Below are 14,496 nucleotides of genomic sequence, written 5' to 3'. Positions count from 1 at the left end.
ACATCATATCAAATTGGAGTTTGTCATACTTGCACGAGAGAAAAAGATAAATAAATAATCCAGTATTGTTTAACCGTAAAAAGGAATTGCATACAAGTGAAGAAATCATTCAAGTAAAAATTATAAGAGGCTAAGAGAGATACAGAGTGTTTGTTTTCTAGTTCTGACCCAACTGACTAAGAATTCATGACAACTGAACAGTAAGGGAAGTTACTGGGAATAAATGGATGTTTTTCAGAAAGTGAAATCCAAACAAGCAAAGAAGAGAAGAGCACAATTCTGGGAAGCTAAATGCAAACCTACTGTAAGGAGGGACAAAAAGATTTTGAAGAGCAGTAGAATAAAATCATAAAAGTGAAAATTAATGTCTGTAAGTGTAAAAAGTTTCAGTTAATTCTGCTAGCACGATGCTGAGTTCAAGACACAGAATATTTAAAGGCAAATCCATTGTAGAAAGAAACAAACGGAAAAACCCTTGCACTGGCAGAGTTTATTCCAGGGAGATTAGGAACAGTCCCATGTAAAAGTTGTTCTTTATAAGAACTATTTCAATTTTTAGATTTCAATGGAAGATTTTTGAACAACTTGATTAAATAGGCATTAACAGATTGCCAGATAGCACGTTGTTCCTTTGGTAGTTCTAGAGAAATTCAGAAATGAAACTGGTTATCTGTGAACTGTGTTGTATAATCTATCACTTAAATTAGTGTTGATGACAGAGGAACGGAAAGCAGCAAATGTGACACCATTTTAAAAAGGTCCCCAGGGATGATCATGGACTAATGTACTAATAAGTCTGACTTCCATGGCAGGCAAAATGCCAGTGAGTGTGATAAAGAATATAATTAATAGGAACATGTGTGGCTATAATAGGCAACCATCACCTTGACTTTCTGTACTAGGTAGCTTTGTCTTATGGTTTTGCTTATTATTTGAAGCAGTAAACAGATACAAGGGAATGGATCACCCAAAAAACTTTTAAAAAGAGGTCTGTCACCAAAGAATGTTAACACAGTGAAGTGTTGAGTTATGTAAGATTCCTTGTGGATTAATAAATGGTTACAAGATAAAGAACACTGTAGCAACTAATGGGCAGCTTTAATAACACCACTTCCCAACAATTTGTACTGGCACCTTTTCTGTTCTGCCTGTTCCTAAATGGTATGAAACCATGCAGTAATAATGCTTACAGGTGATAAAAGGCTACAGTGTGGTTGGAGTCAGAGCTGATGTTGGCCCTGAGGAGTTGCAGAAGGATCTCACAGCATGGGCTGTGATGCTGCAGGAGCCACAGCTGTCCCAGAAGCTAGGTATGGCTGACCTGCTGTTAAACCAGACCTGTCAGCAGAGAGGGTCATCACTCCAGCTCTGCCAGCCCTGCCATTCAGGAAGGCAGGGACTTGCAGCTGTTCTAACAGGGGCTGCAATGTGGAAGTTCTACTTCCATATTTCTTAGGGTTTCACAGCCTTAGCTGAGCTTGAAATACAGACTTTATTCCTAGAATACCTGTCTGTCACAGAGATGAAGTTTCACCGTTAAGCTGATGGGTGCTGTCTGGCTGCTGTGAAAAGTCTGGGTTCTCAAGCCTTTTCCTAATGATTGTGTGGATTTTTAGCAGTTGCTGCTGATTTCCTGAGTATCTTTCTGATGCTACTTCAGAAAGTCAGAAGCAATAGCAGGTCCTAAAATCAATCTCAGGGGAAATCAGAGGAGCAGAAATGTTTAACACAGCAACCAGAAGGTCTGGAGGGAGGCAGGGAGTAGGGAACATCATTGTACTTCTGAAATGGCAGGAATGGTTTCCAAGCTGTCTTCTGCTAGCCCTTGATGGGCTACAAGGCTGTGGTAAGTTGGACAACTGTTAGGTTAAAGTGTATCTAATGGTGTTTTAAATTGCATCTTCAATTAAAAGTTTTATCAAGTGAGTGTGTGCTGTTTTGAGAAAAATGTTAAGGGCTGATAGCAATCTACTGCTCCAGAAATTTGGGTTCTGTTCTTCTGATGTGTATGAAAAAGTAGAGAGCACTCTCTTTCAACATTAGGTAGGCCACATGCCTCTGCAGGAGAAGCAGCAGCAAGAGGTTCCCAGAGGGAGTCAGGAGGAGCAAGCTGGCACCATTAACCATTCTATCCCCTCCACATCCTTCCCAGGAACTTGTAATAGAATGGTTGCTTTTTTAATCATTGCCTTGTCCTGGGTATCACTTAGTAGTCTTTGCTCCTCTTCCTTTCCATCTGTGCTCATAACTAGTGGGTTTAGTGGCCTGAGAAGTGAGGACTGGGTCCCCCATCACACAAAGATTAGACTAATCATCTTAATCAAATGAAAAAATACATATATCTTTGAATATATTTTCTCACTGTCAGAAGATTGTTAATTTTTCTATCGATGTTAACTGATGCAAACTTTCCTTATGAGTATTAGCATGTCTTATTACAAGATCCCTTTATTACTCTAAAAAAATCCACTTCTATTTGAGCATGCTCTTCAATTTGCATAAGCTCCCTGAATGGTAATTTTACATTGTAAAAATCTTCCTTTTCCACCTATCAAGCCTTCTATTCTTATTAACATTATTATCCATATTGACAGTGTTCCAGAATCGTAAGGTATTTATATTAGCAGTGCTTTCAGTTGCTCCTGACATAGGTTACTTCCTGTTGTCCTGAATACCATGCAAGCACATCCATAAATAATTTTCAGAGATTCTATCTTTTCCAACATATTGTGCATCCTTTTAGTAATTACGATGGTGCTGAAGTGGAGCAATGCCAAATTACAAACCTTATTCAAATGGTATAAATGTGTTTATCCTGAAGAAGTCTATTGTCTAATCTAAAATTAGACTGTAGTGTGTATTGTATGAAATGTAAGCAAAATACTACTGGAAACAAAAGTTACTGACAGTAACAGTGTTCTAAAGGATTTCAAGTAGTTAGTCAGGCTAGCATGCTCTGTGTAGCCTTTTTTGTTGCATCTTTCTTTTTTGATACATATATGGGAAATGAGTTTTGTGAATGCTTTTATATTATTGTTATTAATATTATATTATTATTACTAAATGTCTCCTAACTGATGTGATCCTGCAGTTACTTTCAGTGTTCTGATGTGTATGGTGCATATGGTTGGTTTGTCTCGTTCACGTGCACAGGGCTAAGCTGGATACGAGGTCAGGAAGAAATCTTTGCCTTGTATCAGAAAGTAACATACAAGGGAAGAGAGGCAAGGCATATGGGTATGGAACGGGGTGTATGAGTAGGATTAAGGATCAATGTATGGGAGAAAAGATTTAGGGGCAGGGGTCAGAACAGGGTTCCTGTAGGAGCTGGAGGGGTCACATCTGGGTAAATGCACTGAGGTCACTTGGAAGTCACTACCCCAAACATGGCTACAGCTCTCTGCCACTGGCTCACTGCACACTTTCCCTGTCTGTTCTCTCCCCTGTGTCTTCTGGAATCCCAGCTTGTCTGATTGTGAAGTGGAAACGTTACTTTGCTGCTTACTCCAGCAACAAGGACACACACAAGTACAAAAGGCCCCTTGAGTCCCTCCCTTTGGAAGCCTCTCTTTTCTTACCATTCCTTTTTCTGCCTCCTGCTTATGGGATTCTGCAATGTAGGTACAGCCAGGTGAGAAGTGGGTGCTGGGAGCAAAATAATGCCTCTGCTTCTCCAGGTAGTTTGCATCTTCTCCAAGTGGGATGTATCTCATCATTTAAAATCCGCTCATCAAAGAGGAGCTCTTTCATTCTTTTTCCCCCTATTCATTAGTATGTGACAATTTTTTTTTCTGTGAGATGAAAAACAGCTTTTTGGTAATGTTTGTCTCACCAAGAAGCAGAAAAGTTCAGCATTTCTAGAGCCTGATCTCTTCTAATTCATAGTTCCTTATGATTTAGGATCTTAAAATAAGTAAGTGCAGTGGATGACTGCACCTACTGCTGATAAGTTGAAGCCTTCTTACAGGATGCTTCATTTTTTAAATTACTATTTTGCAGTCCACTTAAAAATTACTCATGAAGCCTCAAGAGTCTGCAGAGAGACTGAGAGCTGCTTTCTTAGGTGGTATCTTTAAATACAGGTTACAGTGTCGGTGGTTTTTTTTTAAATCAGGTGTTTGGGTTTTTTTCTTTTATCCCATCTGCGAAACACCAAATGTTGATAACCATCTGTGAGACAACACTTGATGTGATGGCTGTTACACCGCTTTAGAAATCTTGTGGAATAGATCTTGTGGTTAGAAGAGCTGGCATCTAAGTATGTAATGGATACGGGTAAATGTTGCTTGGGAACTGTTACAGGGAAAAAAGAAATTATATTTGTGTTCAATATACTGGTTTTAACTTTTTAGCTTTCAAAAATCTCTTTCTCGGTATCTTCCTGTGTGCTCCTTGTAAAGTATTTAAAGATACGAGTCATAGCATTTGTTAAAGCATTCAGTGCATCATTTAAAATGAATACTAAAGGAGAGAGGTGGATTCACTTCATGTAACAGCTAAGCATAAAAATAACGATTCAGAAATAATCATGTGGTTCCACATCAGTAAAAATCATTTTGTTTTTCTGTATGAGCAGAGCTCTTCACAGAATGGTGATCTCATTCTACCTTATCAGATTACAATTACCTAAATAGATGTTCGTTACTAAACTATATTCTGGTGATTTTGTAACTTTATTCAGAAAAAGGGGGAAATATGAACACATTTTAATTGCTCTTTGTCTATGCTAAAAGTTTGCATGCACAAGCTTAGTATTTCTCTCCAGGATGGGATCCGTAGTCCTTCAAGTTTTGGAATTTCATGGAATGCGCAAGTGAATATGGAAAAGCAAATGTGAAAGGAAAAAAAACAGATGGAGAGGAGGAAATTTCCCTTCCTTTACGGAAGGAAAGATGAAAGACAGTGTAATGAACACAGGAGAAATAACAGGGTGAAAAGGGAGAAATAATGTTTTCTGTTTAGTGCTCAGACTTGTTATGCTTTGTGCTAGCATGGAAGACAGATTTAGACGTCAGCTTTCTGACTAACTGCTGTGCTGAGCTGTACTTCACTTCACATGCATTTTTGCCTTAGTGTTGTTGCTTCTGAAGAAGGCTTGAAGTTATCTGATGAAACCCGAATCACAAAGTACATTATCCTGCTAGAGACTCCCCCAATGTTCTGTCTTCCTAATCTAGCTGCCTAAAAACACTGCTAGAAACAAGAAAAATAAAAAAGCCAGCTAAATATGTATTTGCTGTTGTTAATTCTACTCACTAGCATCTGGGGACAGGCATGCAGCAAGGCTGTAACACTCAATGGCATCAAAAATCCTGTGCAAAACCTTGTTGCAATAATGATGGAAGTGCAGATTGGCCTCATTTTTTAAGTTGGGTTTTTTTGTCAAGTTTTTATCCACACCATGTTTGAGGCTCTTCATTCTAGATGAAGAACTTCTAGCCAACACTTTATATGCTGTCCTCAAAGAGCAATATGAAATTTGATTGTCTAAATCAAGAAGTTTATCCATGTCCACATCAGTTTGACAGAACTTAAATGCAACATGAGACTAATGGAAAACTATAAATATATACAAATACATTAACAATATAAGATAAAAATATAAAATCTAACTGCTGATTTGTCATCATTCAACCAGACTAGGCAAAGTCAATTCATAAGCAAATGTAGGTATAGATCAACAGACTACTCACGTGAGCTTTCGTTACAGGTTAGACATCAGTGTATGGATTTCATCCATAATCTGTAATAAAATAAAATAAATTAGGAATTTGACAAAAAAAAAAAAAAAAGAAGAGAAAAGGTTTAATTCATTAGTTTGTTCATTTATGTGTTTGGTTACTGCATGTTTTAAAGAGTATATATGGCCTTATAGTAGAGTAAATAGGGAAAATCTGTTTTTATTTTAACTACTAATATTTATATAGTAAGTATTTCTGGTCTTCATGAGTTAAAATGCTAAAGGCTTGTTTATTTTTAAATCAACCTCCTGTTTGCTCTTTTCACCTGGTGCTGTGCATAAAATACTTTAGCTGTCCATCTGAGCACCAGTTCAGTGTAACTGAGCCCCGCAAAACTGCACAATTGCTTACTGGGGACAGAAATGGGTGGAGCAGGGACAGCACTTATGGTGCCAGTGCACAATTTTCAGGTGGTAACACCTACTTGGTAGGTAGAACAGCTCTGTATTAACTTCTACTAATTGAAAGATACAGACCTTCATAAGAATTACAGTACAAATTGCTGCATTATAGGATTTGTTTTATAGTTTCATAGGTTCATAAGGTTGGAGAGGACCTACAAGATCATCTAGTCCAACCATCCTCCTATCACCATCCCTACCCACTGAACTACTAAATCAAATCCCTTTTCATGTGTAGTGTCTGTGCCATTGTACAGGAGAATCTGTTAGGGCACCCAGTAAAGGTAAGAAGACTGAAAAACTGACGTGGCTATGCTCTGTTCATTCAAAAAGGAAATTGAAATTAAAAGCAGACACAACTTTTGGAAGTTCTGGATAACAGGCTTCATGCTGTATGTTATATTTAGCTGCTACCATTATGTTATTTTGCCTTAATGTTGTACTGTTTTCCATCAGAACTCTCTAATTCTTTAAACGATGCGAACTCTTCGGCTCAGAATTGTATTTCAAGCAGGCTGATATTTGGGTTTTAAAGTTATCTTTTAAATTGCACTGACAGCTCACGCGTTGTCCTTACATAAAAAGCAGGATCAGGGTGATTGTATTCTGAAATAGTCGTTAAATTCATAGTGTGTGCAAGACCATTGCATGCATAGGTGCCCAAGGAGGTATGAACTACACAGTCCCAGGATTATATCTCAGATTTGCTATATTAAAAAGTGCACACTCTGAACTGTCCCATTGGAGAGTATTGCAAATTCCCCAGGGCGGTGCTTAGGAGGAAGCTCCCTTTCCCATCCTCTTTTCTGACTATTCATGCTTTGGTACTCCAGTTCTCTAAGAGCAGTGTCTTGTTTTTGCATCAGGGCTAGCAGTCTGGTGATGGTGGCATAAAGAGGTTATTCCTTCGACTTGTTCCTGAAGCTTCTGCATCAACATTAAAACCACCCCTTCCCCCTTAACTTCTGCCTTTAATTACAGCTCATTTAAAGTAACAGTTAAAATCTAAGTATCCTATTTGTAAATAATCACTGAATTTAGTGGCAAATTGTTGAAATTTCAGCAGTGCCATATTAAGTATCTGATAAATGTGATATTTCCTGAATCACACTCTTAATGTTGGGAATATAGAATCCCAGTCATGCCAAGCTTTGACTTTAGGTTACAGGACTTAAGCTTAAAGCCCCAGCAGTATATAAATATGCCTAACTTTACTCTGACTGGATCAGACTTTTTTTTTTGTGCTCAATATATTGATGTTTGGTAATAATAATTAAAAAAAAAAACCAGTAACAAAAACCCATGACACAAACGTACTTCACTCTGTGCAGATGAAAGCTGTTCATAAATTTCGCTTGTTCAGAATAAAGGTAATTGAAAATGTGCTCTCTTTCATATTACTTTAATCCTAGTGTTGTTATCTCTGAGTATTCAGTGCATCTACGCTCATAGAAACATAGTGAACTTCAAGAAACTAATAACATTCCAAATATGTGGTTCAGAGTCTGAGATTTAAGCCTTAGGATGGGATGAATCGCCCTCTGGAGGTGCCCGTTTCAGTATACTGACTTCACAGGAATCCTGCCTTGAACTGCCTAACTTAAACTAAAAGTCGAGTGGACTGTCACCATAGAGAAATAACTAAGCCACAGCAGGTCTTTTCTGTAGAGCTTTCTATTTGTTAAGAATAGCTACCTTATTCCTCACCTTTATTTGTCACTGTTCATGTACAATTTATAAAATGAATAAGTACAGTTTTTACTGTCACTATTTCCTGTGTATTTCCTGTTTTTTTTTCATTCTCTTCCTGTCCCTTTTCATCTTATTATCTTTTTCTGTTTGTTTTTTTAGTTTTCCCTGACTTTTTTAGCTACCATCTCTTCTGAAGCCTCTCATCCGCTCCTTCTCTGACCCATCCTGCCTCCCGTCTTGAGAGCACTGTCCTAACTTCTGATCTGGATGACTGCTGACCATTTCCTTTGATGACTAGTATTTTCTGTGAGAGATAGCTCTGTAGTGAAGAGACAGAAAAAGAAGAAAATGGCACTATTGTGATTTTATTTTTGTACAGTTTTGAATCATCTAGAACTACTGCTGTGACTGCAGATTAAGTGTGCTGGTTTCTTTATGAACTTGTAATTTAAAGATGTTTGTAGAAATGTAAAATCAAATGTAAACCACATTAAAGTAATATAAATTTAACAAAATATATCACCAGTCTTTTTTTTTTTTTTTTCCTATGGAGACCTACATGGCTCACTTGCAGAGAGTGGGATATATTTTGTAAGTTGTGAATTGCCAAATTCTGACTTATTAAAGAATAAAATTATATTCCTCCTCTCTGTGGTAGTAGTTTCTTTATACAGAGCCATTGCTTAAAGATCTCTCCTTCTATTAAGTTTGTTTCCTTCTTTACCTTCTCTTCTTTTACTTCCTTTTACTAGCTTAAGTTCCCTATTCCTTTTTGCACCAGACTTTCCTAACTCACTTGGTTCAAAACCAATCCATTGTTCTCTACATCCACTGGCCTAAACTACTGCCTTAAGCATAGTATATACACCAGGCAAGATGTGCTGTTTCCGGACTTCCAATAGATAAGAAACGTAACAACTCCCTGACAGCATTTAAAGTATTTTATGCCACACATGCCTCACAGGATCAGAGTACCATGCCATCCACATCAATGGCATAATAATTATGGACAGGCATGAACATTCCCATAAAAATACAGATTTGAGGAATTGGTTTAGTACAGGATTGCTAACTTAAAAGGAGCATCTGAAAGAAAGCAAACATTCTGCGTTCATAATTGGTGTTGCAGAACTATTTAGATTTTATTTGCAGATAGATTAAAGAGGAAATGCTAGCACAAAGAGTGCTTTGTGTTGACAGTAATGTAAGCAGTTTTAAGTAAAAAAAAGACAACTGGAAGTTGCACGTCCATAAAAGTAGTTGATCTTTTTTATAAATCATGCTTTGTCATAGGAGAAATCTGTAATGAAGGTTAATGTTTCCTGAGGGGTAGATACCTACGTATTTTGTAATCTTTACTAAATGTTCGTTGCACAATCTGAACTCCTTGGATTGGAGATGGTGCAGTGAAAGGAAATCTAAGTGCATGATAAAATATAAGTAGTGACATTTTGGACTTTTTCTGATATGTACAGTATGGTTCTGCAGCCTCTTCTGGTACTTACAGTAGCTTACAGTAGTGATAGTAACTTGTGACAAAGGATTCTGTTTAATTTTGAGTCCATTAAAAAAGCTTTTTTTATGTCAGATTCGCTTCCTGAGTATGAGGATGACATTATATACAAAAATTAGAAAGCTGAGCAATACTGGACGCTAAAGTAATTATGTGGAAGATGAGGTTTGGGGCTGTACAGTAGCAGTGGTAAGATTTTTGTTAGAATGGATCAGCTGCAGTTCCTTGAATGAACCATATAAAACTTATGCATGGAGTGAGGATGAAAGACCTCTCAAAAGCTATGTAAAACCTATTAGTATTATCCTCACATTATATAAATTGGCATGCATACAGTTGAATCATCACTGCTGAAGTTCTGTCCTTTTCATTAACTATTTAATGCAACATAATAACATCCTGAAATAGTTTGGTTACTTAATACCTTTATCAGTTTTACAGTAGTTAAGGAACATGGTCTTATCATGAAAAATAATATAATTTTAAGATTGGCATATTATTGTTAGAGGGAAATACATCAAACCAAATGATGTATTTCTAAACTAAACTAAACTAAACTCTCAGTGAATTAGTGTGGGAGAATCAACTTCAGTTTTGAGAGTATCGTATTGGCATCACATGAGGTATAAAAAATTGCTTGTTTAATAGTACTACTAACCTAAAATTTAGGATTACAGTTGGAAGACAGAATTATTTTTACACTCAAGTTTGTTTGTTTGTTTTTTAATTGCAATTTTTGGGTGATAATGTGTCAGTTAAAATAACCAGTTAAAATCTCTCTTCAGTATATGAAGAACAGAGAGGAAAGCACAGCTGGAAATACTAAAAAACAGGACGAGTTGAGGAAATAAATGAATGTAGCCATAGGAAAACACTTGTGAGAGAAGAATAAAGTCGAGGGAATATTGCTACACTGAGATGTGAAAATACACGTAATCTAGAAACTCCTTCAGAAAATAATCTTATGAAATTAGGTATTTCTGTTCCTAAACACAGCTCGGGTGCATGTGGTCTTGAGAGGTGCAGTGCCACAACAAATTCCATGAAATGCTTTTTGATCACATTACAAACAAGTCTGGCTAAGGCATAAATAGAATATAACTATCTGTTTCTATATAAGGAAGATCAGGTGAGGGAGTGTAATTTATAAAAACAACCACCCTGCATGCAGCCCCTGCAGTGCACATGGCTGGCAGATGCAAGAATAATTTTACAACTGAAAATGGAAGATGCTGTATCCAATGAAGGTTGAGATGAAGGTTTATTTTGTGTAACTCTCTGAAGGACTGGGAGGAAGGACAGCGCTATGTATATGAAAATAAGGGTGTGAAAAGCTTAAAAAAGGAGTTTGAATGATGTGCAAGAATGTTCTCAAATAGGCTACAAGATATTGGTAAGAATATTTTTAATCTTATATTTATTATATCCAAGATACAGGATATTTTTAATAAATACCAGAAGAAGTAATGACAGCTAATTCAGTACTGGGTCTATTAGTGATCATGAAAAAAAAAAAAAAAAAAAAAAAAAAAAAAAAAAAACCAAACCTGAAGTAAAGACCCTAAGGAAGGATGTACTGTAGTTCTGGTTCAATATACAGGCCAGAAAAATAGGAATCATATTGTGAAAACTGCTGGCAGAAAACTGCAGGGTTTGGAGAGTAACATCAGAAAGCTGGTTCAGCACTAACACTGCAATAACATAAGAGCTGTGTTCCCCTGCAAACAAATGTGTAGTGAAGTAAAATCCAAAATATTAAACAGCTAAAAACAAACATAAAAAAAGGAACTGGGAATGCGAACTGTGAGCTTGCTGTTGTGCAAATGATAAAACAGAAAGCTTGGCCCACATCATGCTATTTGAGAAAACCTAATTACCTACTTAATTAGGAGAGTTTGCTAATATTATCTTTAAATATATAAATTTTTTCTAAAGGAAACACTAACGCTGATTTTGTTTGGTTATTTTGTTTTTTGATGGGCAGTGTTTCTCTGTGCTTCCAACAGAGTAACGCCGAATAAACAAAAATCAAAACCACTGTCTTCAAATCAGATAACTTCCCCTAAAAGGCAGTTAAAGAGACAGCAAACATGGTAACTGTAAATACGGACAGGTATCTGGCAACACCCGTGGCCCAGGCTCTGTGCCCGTGCTGACCAGGCTGAGCCCTTCTGCCGTGGCCACTGCGAGCTCATAGATGCCTCTCTGTGCCAGCAGCTCTCTGATAACAGGAGCACTGAATGTCTGCCTTCGTTTTCTTAGACATCTGTGCTAGAATACAAAAGGGCCACGGTGCAGCCGCAGGTGGGTAGCGTGTCACAGCTCCTATTCACACAGCTGCCCTTCTGGGTGGCAGCTGTTCTTACTGCCTGCCGAGCACCCGACCCATGCTGTTCCTCACACCTTGCTGTGCCTTCACCTCAGCGCTTCTCAGCCTGGCCCAGAAGCACACCAAAAGCACAGTGACAGATCGAGGCCATCGGCTGTCCCAAGTACATGCCTGGGCCCTGCTCAGCACAGTAATACAGATCATCAGCCTTATGAACGAGGTCTGCCTGGGAGTAATTACAGCTGTACGGCCTGCTCTAAGATAAAACTGCAATGGCTTGACAACCAGTCATCACCTCTAGTTACCTTTCAGACTATGGTTTCTTCAATAGAAACATCACCAAATGTATAAATTTTGATGTAACCCATAACTTAAAGAAAACAAGGAAAATCTGAAAATAAATCACTAAATTAAAGCCAAAGGAGGACAGCAAAAGACAAAGCAGAGCTTGTCTGACTGTATTTTTAAAGAGAATTGGAAAGCTGTGTAGATGAATGGAATATTCCTTTTCAAGAAGCAAGCTTACAATAAAAAAACACCAAATCATAGAAATATTGATTGGAAAAGACCACTAAGATCATCTAGTTCAACTGTCAACCCACAGAAGTTAGCATAAGACTGGGTAAATATATTTAGTTCATTAATAAAAAGGATTTTGAGTCCTGTGTATGTGGAACTCCTGGGATACAAGCCTGGCATATAATGCGTTTGGTTATGGTGTTTTGTTCTGAGCCTTTTGAGAAGGATCTGATGCTGAAACGGGCACACTTTGGAGTAGTGATCTCATCCTGCACATGATGGAATAAGTGCTTTACTGAATATTTGTACAGATTTCTGAAAGGGATATGCAATAATATCTTGGGATTAATATAATCTCTGTATTACTTGGACAGTTTGCTAGTATGTGATGTAATTACTATTAGGTTCCAGGTCAAAGTTTGACCTAGTGAGGTCATCAGTTGTTTTCATTGTTGCTTCTGATTTTACAGGTTGTGGAAAGCTATGTGTGGGATACTCAAAAAGGGGAAATAACATTACATTCATGGACTATTTTAAGACCTGGGATTAACTGCTTACCTTTGAAAACATTAAAAAAGAGACAGAGAGAGAGAAAATGTGGCAAATTGAACAATATTAGAACATGATCAGTTAGCATTCAGTGGAATACAGTCATTTGAGTTACTCTACATCAGTCAATCAATGTGCAGATTCTGAAAGGAGTTCAGCTCTTCTGGTGAGTGCTGAGGATCTCTATCCTTTGCCAAATTGGTTCCTGAAATATTCATCTAACACATAAACTCAAGAAACGTATCAGAATGCCACAGGGGTTATAAAAAGGAAGCTGTCCCTTTGTACATTACATTTGAAAGTAGATAAAATTAAGGAGCTAGTGATTTTTAGAGCTGTTATGTATAGCTCTGTTACACCCACACCTATAATGCTCAAGGCATTCTGGTATGAAGTGTCACGGGCAGTTCAAAGGAAAATACCTACATGCAGAGCAAGGTAACCATTCTTATGAGAACCTGCTGAACTTAGTAAATGCACAGACAACTTGATTTTGCTTGGTTAAAATTTCTGTATACATAATACTGACTAAATCTATTCAGTACGTAAGGGACATAAATAAATAAATCAGGCCAAATTTCAGGATTCTGCAGATCAAAATAAATCGGCCAGAAGTTCAGAAGAAAGTAGCTGTTTGGAAACAGCTGAATAGAAAACAATTCTTAATGTAATGGTGGGAAACAAACAGGCCTTCTGAACAACTGTTCAGGCATAAATTTGTCTATAGATTAAGTAACATAACTTACTTGAAGAAGCTGTCCTTAAGAAGTACAGGACTTCTGTAGCTTATCTGGAGGAACCAAGTGGGCTTTTCTGGCCTTACTGTACTGCCAGCATCCATATGAGTGTGACAGGGAGCTACATTCAGCAAAATCCCTTCTACAGTATCAATGTCTGATCCTATGTGCTTGGCTTTGCTATAGTTCTATTCTTGCAAATAACAGAAAGCATACACTAGTAAAGGCAAGAGAATATCAGGGTAAAGAAAGTAGATTTGCATACACATGGATGGAGAAAAAAAATCAAACAATGAAGCAAAAATTGTGTATTACATATCTGGCTGGAAAAAAAAAAAGGCAGGAAGTTCTTACAATGACCTTGCAATTTTGAAATGCAAATGCATTATGTAAAATTCTGTAATTTCAGTTCTGGGAAATGGCATGAAACAAAGAGAAAATATTTGAAGTTGTCCACTTCGCTCTGGACTAATGTCTGAACTGTCAGAACTGGCAGTTCCTGTTTTGAGGGAAAAAGTCATTTCAAAGCTTCTCTGATAACAGATTCGGAAAAATATAGTCCAGACTGTCTGCTGGAGAAGTGTTTGTAAACGGCTTCTCTGCTCACTTTGAATACGTGCAGTGCCCATCACTCTTGCTTAAATAGCCACGAGCCGAGAGGTTGCCTCTCTTGTTCCCAGAGAAAGGGAGAACATTGCTTTTGGATGCTGTGGGCAGACTAAGACTGAACATGGCCAGAAAGTGATTCTATCAGCAACTGTCTGAGAAGGCATGAAAAGGCTTTTCCTGACATGGGGAATGAATGGCTGTGAGCAGGAGCTGCTGGGAGCCACAGAATACATCGTCATGGGGAGCACACCTAGGTACCTTGGGGTACCTTGGGGTCTGGATGCTTTGTAAATGGCTAGGTCAATGACATTACATAGAACAACGTCTAAATTTCAGAAATTCATTATGAAACTACCCTAAGAATAGATTATATGAATATTAAAAAGTAAAACCAAACCAAAGAAAC

The 14,496-nt window shown here is 37.6% G+C and overlaps 1 long non-coding RNA gene across 1 annotated transcript in view; it reads right to left on the bottom strand.

Annotated features, from left to right (window-relative positions):
• Positions 1 to 14,496, bottom strand: part of LOC136053232 (uncharacterized) — a 43,491-nt gene that overhangs the window by 13,184 nt on the left and 15,811 nt on the right. Inside the window, exon 2 of the long non-coding RNA XR_010622612.1 lies at positions 5,694 to 5,743. This is a non-coding gene — a long non-coding RNA (uncharacterized LOC136053232). The remainder of the gene's footprint in view (positions 1 to 5,693; positions 5,744 to 14,496) is intronic.

Source organism: Cyrtonyx montezumae, unplaced genomic scaffold (assembly GCF_038088225.1).
Source record: "Cyrtonyx montezumae isolate F1298 unplaced genomic scaffold, pur_monq_1.0 scaffold_3, whole genome shotgun sequence".
Lineage (NCBI taxonomy): Eukaryota > Metazoa > Chordata > Aves > Galliformes > Odontophoridae > Cyrtonyx > Cyrtonyx montezumae.
The sequence above is the reverse complement of the archived record's forward strand: the minus strand, read 5'-3'. Positions and strand labels throughout refer to the sequence as shown.